The 9,527-nt window shown below is 44.6% G+C and overlaps 1 long non-coding RNA gene across 1 annotated transcript; it reads left to right on the top strand.

Moving 5' to 3' along the window:
• Positions 1-4,906: 4,906 nt before the first annotated feature.
• On the top strand, positions 4,907-9,290 carry LOC116874075. Its single transcript, XR_004383923.1, has 3 exons — positions 4,907-5,103; positions 5,223-5,376; positions 9,133-9,290. It is a non-coding gene; the product is annotated as an uncharacterized LOC116874075 (long non-coding RNA).
• The last annotated feature ends 237 nt before the right edge of the window (positions 9,291-9,527 follow it).

Below are 9,527 nucleotides of genomic sequence, written 5' to 3'. Positions count from 1 at the left end.
AATTGCTAGAAAAGACAAATAACCCAGCAGAAAGATGGAAAAAGACCAGAATCAGCAATTCCTGGGAGAAATAAGATAGCCAATCAAGGATGAGAAGTACAGTCTCCTTGACTATGAAAAAAAATGCTAATGGAAACAATGTGTTCATTTATACCTATCACCTTGGCAAAAAGAAAGATCAATAATACTCATTTTTTTAAAGATTTTATTTATTTATTTGTCAGAGAGAGAGAGAGAGAGAGAGCGGGAGAACATAAGCAGGCAGAGTGGCAGGCAGAGGCAGAGAGAGAGAAGCAGGCTCCTCACTGAGCAAGGAGCCTGATGTGGGACTTGATCCCAGGAACCTGGGATCATGACCTGAGCCGAAGGCAGTGGCTTAACCCACTGAGCCACCCAGGCGTCCCAATAATACTCATTTTTGAAGAGCTCAAGGGAGAATAAAGTGGTGTAGTCTTTCTAGAGTATGAGTGCATTCTCATTTTCAAATCTGCATCAAATCTGCATTTCAAATTGAAATTTGAATGTGCTTTTTATTTGGATGTGCCTTTTTTTTTTTGACCAAGCAAGTTCACCTTGACTACTGAGCCTACCTAGAGGATTAGACAACTGTTTGGAGATAAAGGTACTTGGTGGGCAGAGCTGCACTATCTGTGATAATAAATTCTCTGAAATAAATGTTTCTCCACAAGGATGTGCTTAAATAAATCATGGGCCATAACATGCAGCAGAACAATACACAATTGGTAAAAAGGCATGAGGTCAGTCTGGATGTCTAGATTTGAAAAAAATGTTCATGGCAGGTTAAGTAAAAGAAGCAAGTTGTAGGACAGTCTGCATGATCTCTCATTTTGTAAAAATAACAAAATAAAATGGGTTATGGTGGGGTGCCTGGGTGGCTCAGTCAGTTGAGTGTCCAACTCTTGATTTCAGCTCAGGTCATGATCTCAGGGTTGTGAGATTGAGCCCTACAGCAGGTTCCAGGCTCAGCACGGAGTCTGCTTGAGATTCTCTCCCTCTCTCCCTCTTCTTTTGCCTGCCCCCCACTCACTCATATGTGTGTACCCACTCTCTCTCTCTTTCTAAAAAGAAGGGAGGTTTACAGAGCTATATTTGTTAGGTTTGAAATAGGTTTGGAAGTCTTACACAACATTCTTCAATGTTGTCTTTTCCACAGAGTGGGATTTTTAGATGTGGTTTTTATTTTTTATTATTTATTTATTTATTTATTTTATTTTTTAAAATTTTAAAAAGATTTTATTTATTCATTTGACAGACAGAGATCACAGGTAGGCAGAGAGGCAGGCAGAGAGAGAGGGAAGCAGACTCCCTGCAGAGCAGAGAGCCCGATGCTGGGCTTGATCCCAGGACCCTGAGATCATGACCTGAGCCGAAAGGCAGAGGCTTAACCCACTGAGCCACCCAGGTGCCCCTAGATGTGATTTTTACATCTTTAGCGTTTATTTTTAACATAGTGGAATGTGTCTAAACAACAAAGTGGTATGTGTATATAAATACTTGAATAAATACTAGTATAAATTATATATTGGCAGAAGTGGACCTCACATGATTATATGTGTAAAAGATATTTCCTATGTCAGAACCATCTGCCCGTGAAACACCTGGCTGTCTCAGTCAGTAGAGCATGCAGCTCTTGATCTTGGGGTCATGACTTTGAGCTCCACATTGGGGGACAGAGTGTACTTAAAAAAACAAAATAAAAGTACAGCTTAAAAAAGAATAATCTGGGGGCACCTGGGTGGCTCAGTGGGTTAAAGCCTCTGCCTTCAGCTCAGGTCATGATCTCAAGGGTCCTGGGATCGAGCCCCACATCGGTCTCTCTGCTCGGCGGGGAGCCTGCTTCTCCCCCTCTCTCTCTGCCTGCCTCTCTGCCTACTGTGATCTCTGTCTGTCAAATAAATAAAAAAATCTTAAAAAAAAAATCATCTGCTCAGAATTTCCACCATTGTCTTTTCCTATCTTAATATCACATTACATATAATTGAAAAATAAGGGGCACCTGGGTGGCTCAGTGGGTTAAGCCCCTGCCTTTGGCTCAGGTCATGATCTCAGGGTCCTGGGATCGAGCCCTGCATCAGGCTCTCTGCTCAGCAGGGAGCCTGCTTCCCCCTCTCCCTCTGTCTGCCTCTCTGCCTACTTGTGATCTCTCTCTGTCAAATAAATAAATAAAATCTTAAAAAAAAAGAAAAAGGAAAAATAAATGAAATGATGTCTTACTATTGGATAAAGCATTAAAAACACATTCATTACCTCCCACTGTTTTCTGATGTAAATGGAAGTGCCAACTTGTCCCAGAGTCCTTGCTTTAATAAAAGCCAACGTCTTCATAAATCTTTGGAAAACACAGAAGCAGCAGAAAGAATAGGACAGTTTTGATTTACATAAGATACACAAAGAGAAGAACAAGAGACCGAGTGAAGGAAACGCAGCTGTAGACTCTCCTATTTTACAAGCTCACTATGTAAAAAGATATTTCGGGGTAAGGAATGTACCTGTGTAAATTATTTGCATCTCCCATAATCCTGTTTTTGCTTGTGTGTAAGACTTCTATTTGAACCTGCTAAATACTTAAAAAATACATCTCAAATTTGTGCATGTACATACACATGTTTTAAGTAGCATGTATGTCTATGTATGCATTCAAGCTCATTTAAATCATCATGGCTATCATGAAACACTTGAAACAACTCTGTGTGTGTGTGTGTGTGTGTGTACCTACACGTGTGTATCTACACAATGTCTGTATGCACAGAGTAGTCTAGGATCTGCATCAACCCATTAACAGTGGTTGACCTGGGATGGATGGGGTTATGGATTTTATTTACTTAAAACATTTTTTTTTTTTTAAGATTTTATTGGAGAAAGAGAGCATGAGTGAGCACAAGCATGGGGAAAGGCAAGCAGAGCCAGAGAGAGAAGCAGGCTCCCTGCTGAGCAGAGCCCGATGTGGGACCTGATCCCAGGACCCTGGGATCATGACCTGAGCCAAAGGCAGACGTTTAACTGACTGAGCCACCCAGGCGCCCCGATTTTATTTTTAATGATGATTTTAGGTACTTAAAGTTTCTGATTTTTCTGCAATATGCATATTTGCTTTTACAGTAAGAAAAATTTATTTTGAGAAAATAAGGAAAAAATAAAAAGATATGAATGGTGACCTTATCCAAGAGATATCTCCGAGCAGTAATAAAAAGGCAGAAGCAGTTTGGCTGTGGACATGATGCGTGAGGCGGGTGGAGAGCAACTTTCCTTGAATAACCTCAGGGGTGGGGGAGGGAAAAGATGGGCAAAGCTAAAAGTTGTTGTAGAATCAAGGGAGGTTTGTGCTTTCTCTTCTAAGGAGTCTATCAGTCTGTATGTGTGGCATATCAGCCTACGGGCTGAGTTTTCCCGAAGCAGTCTTATTTTTGTCTTCCACTGTCCTCTTTTTTTAAAAAAGTAGGCTCTGTGCTCACTGTGGAGCCCAACGTGGGGCTCGAACTCAGGACCCTGAGCTCAAGAGTCAGCCACTTAACCAACTGAACCACTCACGTGCCCCTTCCCCTGCCCCTTTAAATCTGTTTCAGGCACTGGTCATTTCTCTGGTTCCTCTTATGTAAAAGAAGGTTCTGAGTCATGTTAGTTCATTTAGAACGTCTGCTCCAAGCTGATAACCAGCTGATAACCTACTGCTAACGAGGGCGTCAGGGCCAGAGCCAGGAGGACAAGAGATGAGATGGCTTTGCCCTGTCTGTCTCTTCTGAGTGCATCATGGACACTCACTGGGCATTTCCATGGGTTTTTCTTTTTTTTTTTTTTTTTTTTTTTTTTTAAATCTCACCTGGTAGGACTTTCCAGTGGCAACACTTTTGCTGGTCTTGTCCACTTGGTTCACTCTCAAACCCCATCTACCCACCCCACTACTGCTCTGCCTCTTACTTCTAGGGCCCTGTTTTCCAGCCGGATTTGTCTGTTTGGTCTCCAGGAGCGAACTTTCTCCTTAGATCCAGGCTTCTGCCTGCTGACAGGGTCCTGGTCTGACTCAGGTGTGAGCTAGACCCCAGTCCCTCCAGCCCCCCAGCTCCGGGGAACACACATTAATTTCTCCAAGGGGTTCTATTAAAGCTCTCTCACTGGGCTTGAGGAGAAGGCAGACATCCCCTTCATCCTTCTCTCCTTGAGGGATGAGAACCATAGCTTTCTACCGGCCCTGCTCTAAAATCCTTGCAATTCCCCCTCCTCTGACTCTTCTTATCCTCCATGTGAGTGAAGGAATTTAAAAGTCAAAACACCGGTTCTTGGTTATCTTGCTTTGAGATTTTGCATTGGGTCTAGCGCAGACCTTGGAATATAATCTTTATTCTATCTCGGTGCTTCAGTTCCAACTTCCAATTTACTGTTTTGTTATGTACAAATGGTGACGGGCCAGGGCTTCAACAGAGGACTCAGGATCCTGAGATCAGGAGCTGAAGACAAGGAGAGCAGTTGATAGAGTTGGGGTCCAAAGTTTTCGTGGGGAAAGGGTCTGGGGGGGCGGAAAGGAGGAGACAGGAGGGACAGGAGAGGGCAGTTCTTAGATGGGAGGAGTCCGGCAAGGAATCAATGGGGCTTCCAGTCAATGATTTCTAGTTGCTCCATGAAATAGGAGGCCAGAGGTTTATTGAAGGACAGAGAAGAGGAAAAACCATGATTGAAGTGGTCTGAATCATTTGTGTCATTCCCTCAGGACTTCTGAGGGAATTTCCAGGCCAGCTTAAAGTTATAACCCCTCCTGCTGGCTCGGGAGGCTGTCAGGGCCAATGAGCTCCTCTTCCCTCCCGGTAAGTGGAGGTTAATACGCCCCAGGCTGGCACCGTTGGGAGAGGAGAGATGACAGAGCACATACACCAAAGAGAGTACAGATCACAGGACAAAGGGGCGCCAGAAAAGCCCAAAGATAGCCAGACTCCCTGGTTTACAGAGGAAACGTTTTATCTTTGCAAATAGACTCACAGTTCAGGATTGGATGTCCTGAGTCACAGAAGCCCCAGCTGTCCACTAACCAGCACCCCGCTGAATCCGACAGCTCGGAAGAGGACGAGGATATGAAAGACCAGCCCTAATGCGGTCGGCAATTACCGACGGGTTTTGGGAACTGGTGGGAGGGAAGAATGAAGTTCTTTGGGCTCATTCAGACTCTGAATCCACAGTCTCAAAACCCCTGACAAAACTCGATTTTGTTTCAGAGCAATGCGTTGATGTCTGGGATCGACTGTGAAACGTTGTGATGTCTCACTTTTATCTCTGCGGACTGGTGAGGATGATGGCGACTTGGTTAAGTTGGTGTCCTGGACGACCCAACATGGATCTATGGCTCCTTCAACTGTAGGAGGTAAAATGGTAAGAACTGAAACTATTATTTTGGTGGGAATTCAAGGCCTGGGAAGAGAGAAAAGAAAGAAAAACGAAGCTTAAGCAATTCTCTCAGGGATGCCTGGGTGGCTCGGTGGGCTAACTGTCTGCCTTTGGCTCAGGTCATGATTGCAGGGTCCTGGGATCGAGTCCCGAATCGGGCTCTCTGCTCGGCGGGGAGCCTGCTTCTCCCTTTTCCCCCCTCTCTCGATCTCAAATAAATAACATCTTTAAAAATATATATAGCCAAGTAAAGACCATTACAAAACAACACAACTGTGTTCCTGTTGAGGCAGTGCATAGATGAAGTTTACTTTTACCAGAAAAGAATAGTAGTTAGTTTGTCCCTGTTTTTAAGCAGGCACTCCTGCTTGGCATTTCCTTTTTTTTTTTCCCCCTCAAGATTTTATTTACTTATCTGACAGAGAGAGAGAGAGAGAGCACACAAGTAGGGAGAATGACAGGCAGAAGGAGAGGGAGAAACAGACTCCCCACTGAGCAGGGAGCCTGATGCGGGACTCGATCCTAGGACCCTGGGATCATGACCTGAGCCGAAGGCAGACACTTAACGACTGCACCCACTGCTTGGCATTTCCAAAAAAAAAACAAACAAAACAAAACAAAACAACAAAAAAAACCAAACCAAACCAAAACAAAAAAACCCCAGGGACAAACTACTATGGTTACGTGACAAGCTGGTCTTATTAATAATGGTTCTTAAAATGGTGCTTCAACCGAGGACGGTGAGTCGCTTGAAATTGTCCCCAGTGATTTTCGGGAGGCTATGTTGGACTAGCTGTGGGGCCACTGGGAAGCCATATGGAATGTGTGTGAAAACAAAAATTAACTTCTAGAGAGAAACTTTGCTGTTTCTTCCGACCTCCCTGGCTTAAACTTGCCACATTGGAGAAACAGGTGGGATGGGTCCATGTCACTGAGTGTGTGTGTGTGTGCGCGCGTGTGTGTGCGTGTGTGATCTGCACACTCTCCTAACGGGATCAAAATCTTCAGTCCCAACAAAGCAAAATGTGTCCTCGTGATTGTTAAAAGCGTCTCCACCCACAAGGGCGACACCTTACAGACGGTGGAAATAAAGGAAGGACACAGATTTCCTCAGTAAGACTCAGAACTTCTGATTGCAATCCAGTGAAAATCTCCAAGGCTAATTATTGCCTGGGTTTTATTCAGCCGCGAAGCTTCTGACGTCTGCCGGCTGGAGTGCGAGGTGCTCCATTTTAATGTTGCAAAACCTCCTAAATACTCACAAAGGAAACTGTTTATCTCAATCTTCACTTAAAACACCTGCTTACTGATCCTTGATGATGTGTTTTGAGGCTTGTGATTGAGCGTCTAACACCTGGCTGATTAGGCTGATGTTTGATCATGTTTTGAAATGTAATTTTACTATTTAGCGCGCACATCCATGCTGCAAAGCATTAAGTGGATTGGTTGTCCCCAAGCTCTTATTGTTGTTTTGAAAAAATAACCATTACAGAATAATAGCTTGTTTTCACTGAAAGGGAAACGAACTTGGCAATTCCTACTCGATGATGCAGCACTGTTCCTGAAGACCGTGGGTTTCCAAGTGTGGTACAAGGAAAACCTCTCTTGGCCTCTTCCCTAGACCCTCTGACTGAGAGTCTCCGGGGGTGGGGCCTGTGGGTTGACATTTTGAACGAAGAAATGCTACTTTGAGAGAAGGCAACTTTCCACTGGATCCTGAAGGACCATGGGTCACTTTTCTGGGTAGAAACTTCCAGATCCTGTCTGTGAAGGCGGTCTGAACGGAGAGTCCTGAAGCTTCCGTTATTCTGTGGGAGAACGTGGAACATGAGGGAGCGCACACATCATTGCCCTCTGGGCAACTGAGACCCTGCACGTGGAGCTAGAGGTCAGGCAGGTGTGTGGCCAAGGCCATGGTGGGGGCCCACTTTCCCTCTCGTTTTACGAATGAGACCATTAAGACCCTGGAAGGTGACTGAAAGTCACTAGGGGCACTTGGGTGGCTGAGTGGTTAAGCATCTGTCTTCTGCTCAGGTCATGATGGTCCTGGGATTGGGCTGTGATGAGCGCCCTGCCCAGGGGGAGAGTCTGAGTCTCTCTCCCTTTGCCCCTCCCCCGATCGCTTGCAAAGAAAGAAAGAAAATCTTAAAAAAAAAAAAAAAAAAGATTTGAAACTAGAACCTATGTTTTAGTCCCTACTTGTCCTTGTTCCCAGGTCACCAAAGTGCGAACTCTTGGAGAGGCCAGACCCCTCCAGGCCTCTTCCTGAGCCTGCCCCCTGCTCGGGGCCCAGGAGGCTGACCTGCTTGGACTGCAGCCATCGGCTCCCTGCCCACTGGCTTCTGGCTGGACTTGGCCATCAGGAAGCACTGGTGGGAGACAGGGAGAAGAGGCCCATTGGGGTGGACACCGTGAACGGCTCACCTGAGGGACCACATGAGTGCAGGACGGGAACAGTGTGACCAACCATCCTAGTTCCCCTGGGGCTGCCGGTTTCCCAGGACAGGGGACTTCCTGTGCTAGGACCAGGAGGGGCCGGGCAGACTGTGGAATGTGACTTTGCAAGGTGACTTAAACAAAACTCAAGGGAGCTCAGGACAGTGGTTAAGACCCATCGAAGAGTAGCTACTCTTGCTGTTTTAAAAATAGCCACACATTTTATTATTTATTTGGTTAGAAAAATTAGAGGGTGGGGGGTGGGTGAAACAGGCGAAGGGGATTAAGAGTACATTTACCACAATGAACACTGAGTGATTACACAATTGTTGAATCACTATGTTGTACACTTGCAACTAATGCTGTGTTAATTATATTGGAAGTAAAATTAAAAAATAATTTTAAAAAAGGGATCATCCATGACATAAAATTAAAACATGCTGTAGGGTAAGTCTTTCACCACTCAGCCTCTGTCCATTCTCTTCTTCAGTGGCAAACTGTGCCCAGGTTCTTTGCGTATCCTTCCAAAGATGTTCTATGCTCCTTTAAATGTATAAATATTTATTTAAAACATCCAAATGGTAGCATCTGGTGCACCTCCCCCTTTTTCTTTTTTTTTAATTAACAGCATTATTTCTGATCATTCAACAGGTGATAAGTTGCCCTATCCTTTTTAGTGGTTGTATAGTATTCCTCTACCTGGATTTACGGTCATTTATACATTTAGCAGCCCACCTGTTAATAGACTTTGAGTTTGTTTCTAACCTGGGTCATTATTCACTGAAACTGTGTTGCAGTGCATATCCCTGAGCATCTGGCTCAATGAGAACGTGCAAAAACCCCGAGAGTCACTGTCAAAAACACTTCCGTAGAGGCTGTATGGATTTATGCTTCTATCAACAGGACAGAAAAGTGCCTGGGTCCCCACAGCACCGCCAGAATCACACTCTCCATTTCAGCTACGGTCAAGGTTTGGTTAAGCAAATTCTAATCTTTGTGGGTAAAGCAGATCCTCTCCCATTTTACTTCCTAACTGGTCTCTTCCCCGAGATCTGGCAAAACTCTCCTCCAGCCAGAGCCATTTCCTGCCTTCCTTGCGGCTTTTGCTGGGTCAGCTCGTTAGCTTTAATTGTCTTCAAAATTATCTCCAGCTGTGTCATTCTTCTGGACCTGCAGAGTTACGGGAAATGCTGTCAAAACTGAGGGTGTGTCTGCACGGATAGAGCAAGGTCTGTGCAACCAGTAGCCAAAGTTGGCAACTGGAGAATAAATCTTTTTTTTTTTTTTTTTTTGGTTTGAAAATAGGTCAGATCTGAAAAGGCATTGAGGAGCTGGAAGCTTCATGCCAGGGCAGCCAGAATCCAGACTCCGCCCTTTGAACATCCAGGATTTCTTACGAACGGACACAAAGAACATCTCTGGGCAGTCTGATTTCCTGATCACAGTATTTATTATTCTGCTTCCCTCCCATTTCCTGATATTCTGCATATGTGGAGAAACAGGTGTAGACAGGGATCTCTCTGGGTCTGCTTCAGTGAGGGGCGTGTTGGAGTTGGATTGTACCAACGTTCGAAGGCTGATTAGGTTTTCAGGAATTTAGTGAGCTGGTTGTTAACTATAGCCATTATTGAGAATTATATGAATTTAAAAATATGAATTTAAAAACAAAGGTAATAAATATTCAAAACACATCACTGCCT

This window comes from Lontra canadensis, unplaced genomic scaffold, assembly GCF_010015895.1.
Source record: "Lontra canadensis isolate GAN:19392208 unplaced genomic scaffold, GSC_riverotter_1.0 scaffold2, whole genome shotgun sequence".
NCBI lineage: Eukaryota > Metazoa > Chordata > Mammalia > Carnivora > Mustelidae > Lontra > Lontra canadensis.
Note: the sequence above shows the minus strand (reverse complement) of the source record. Positions and strands in the feature narration are given on the sequence as shown.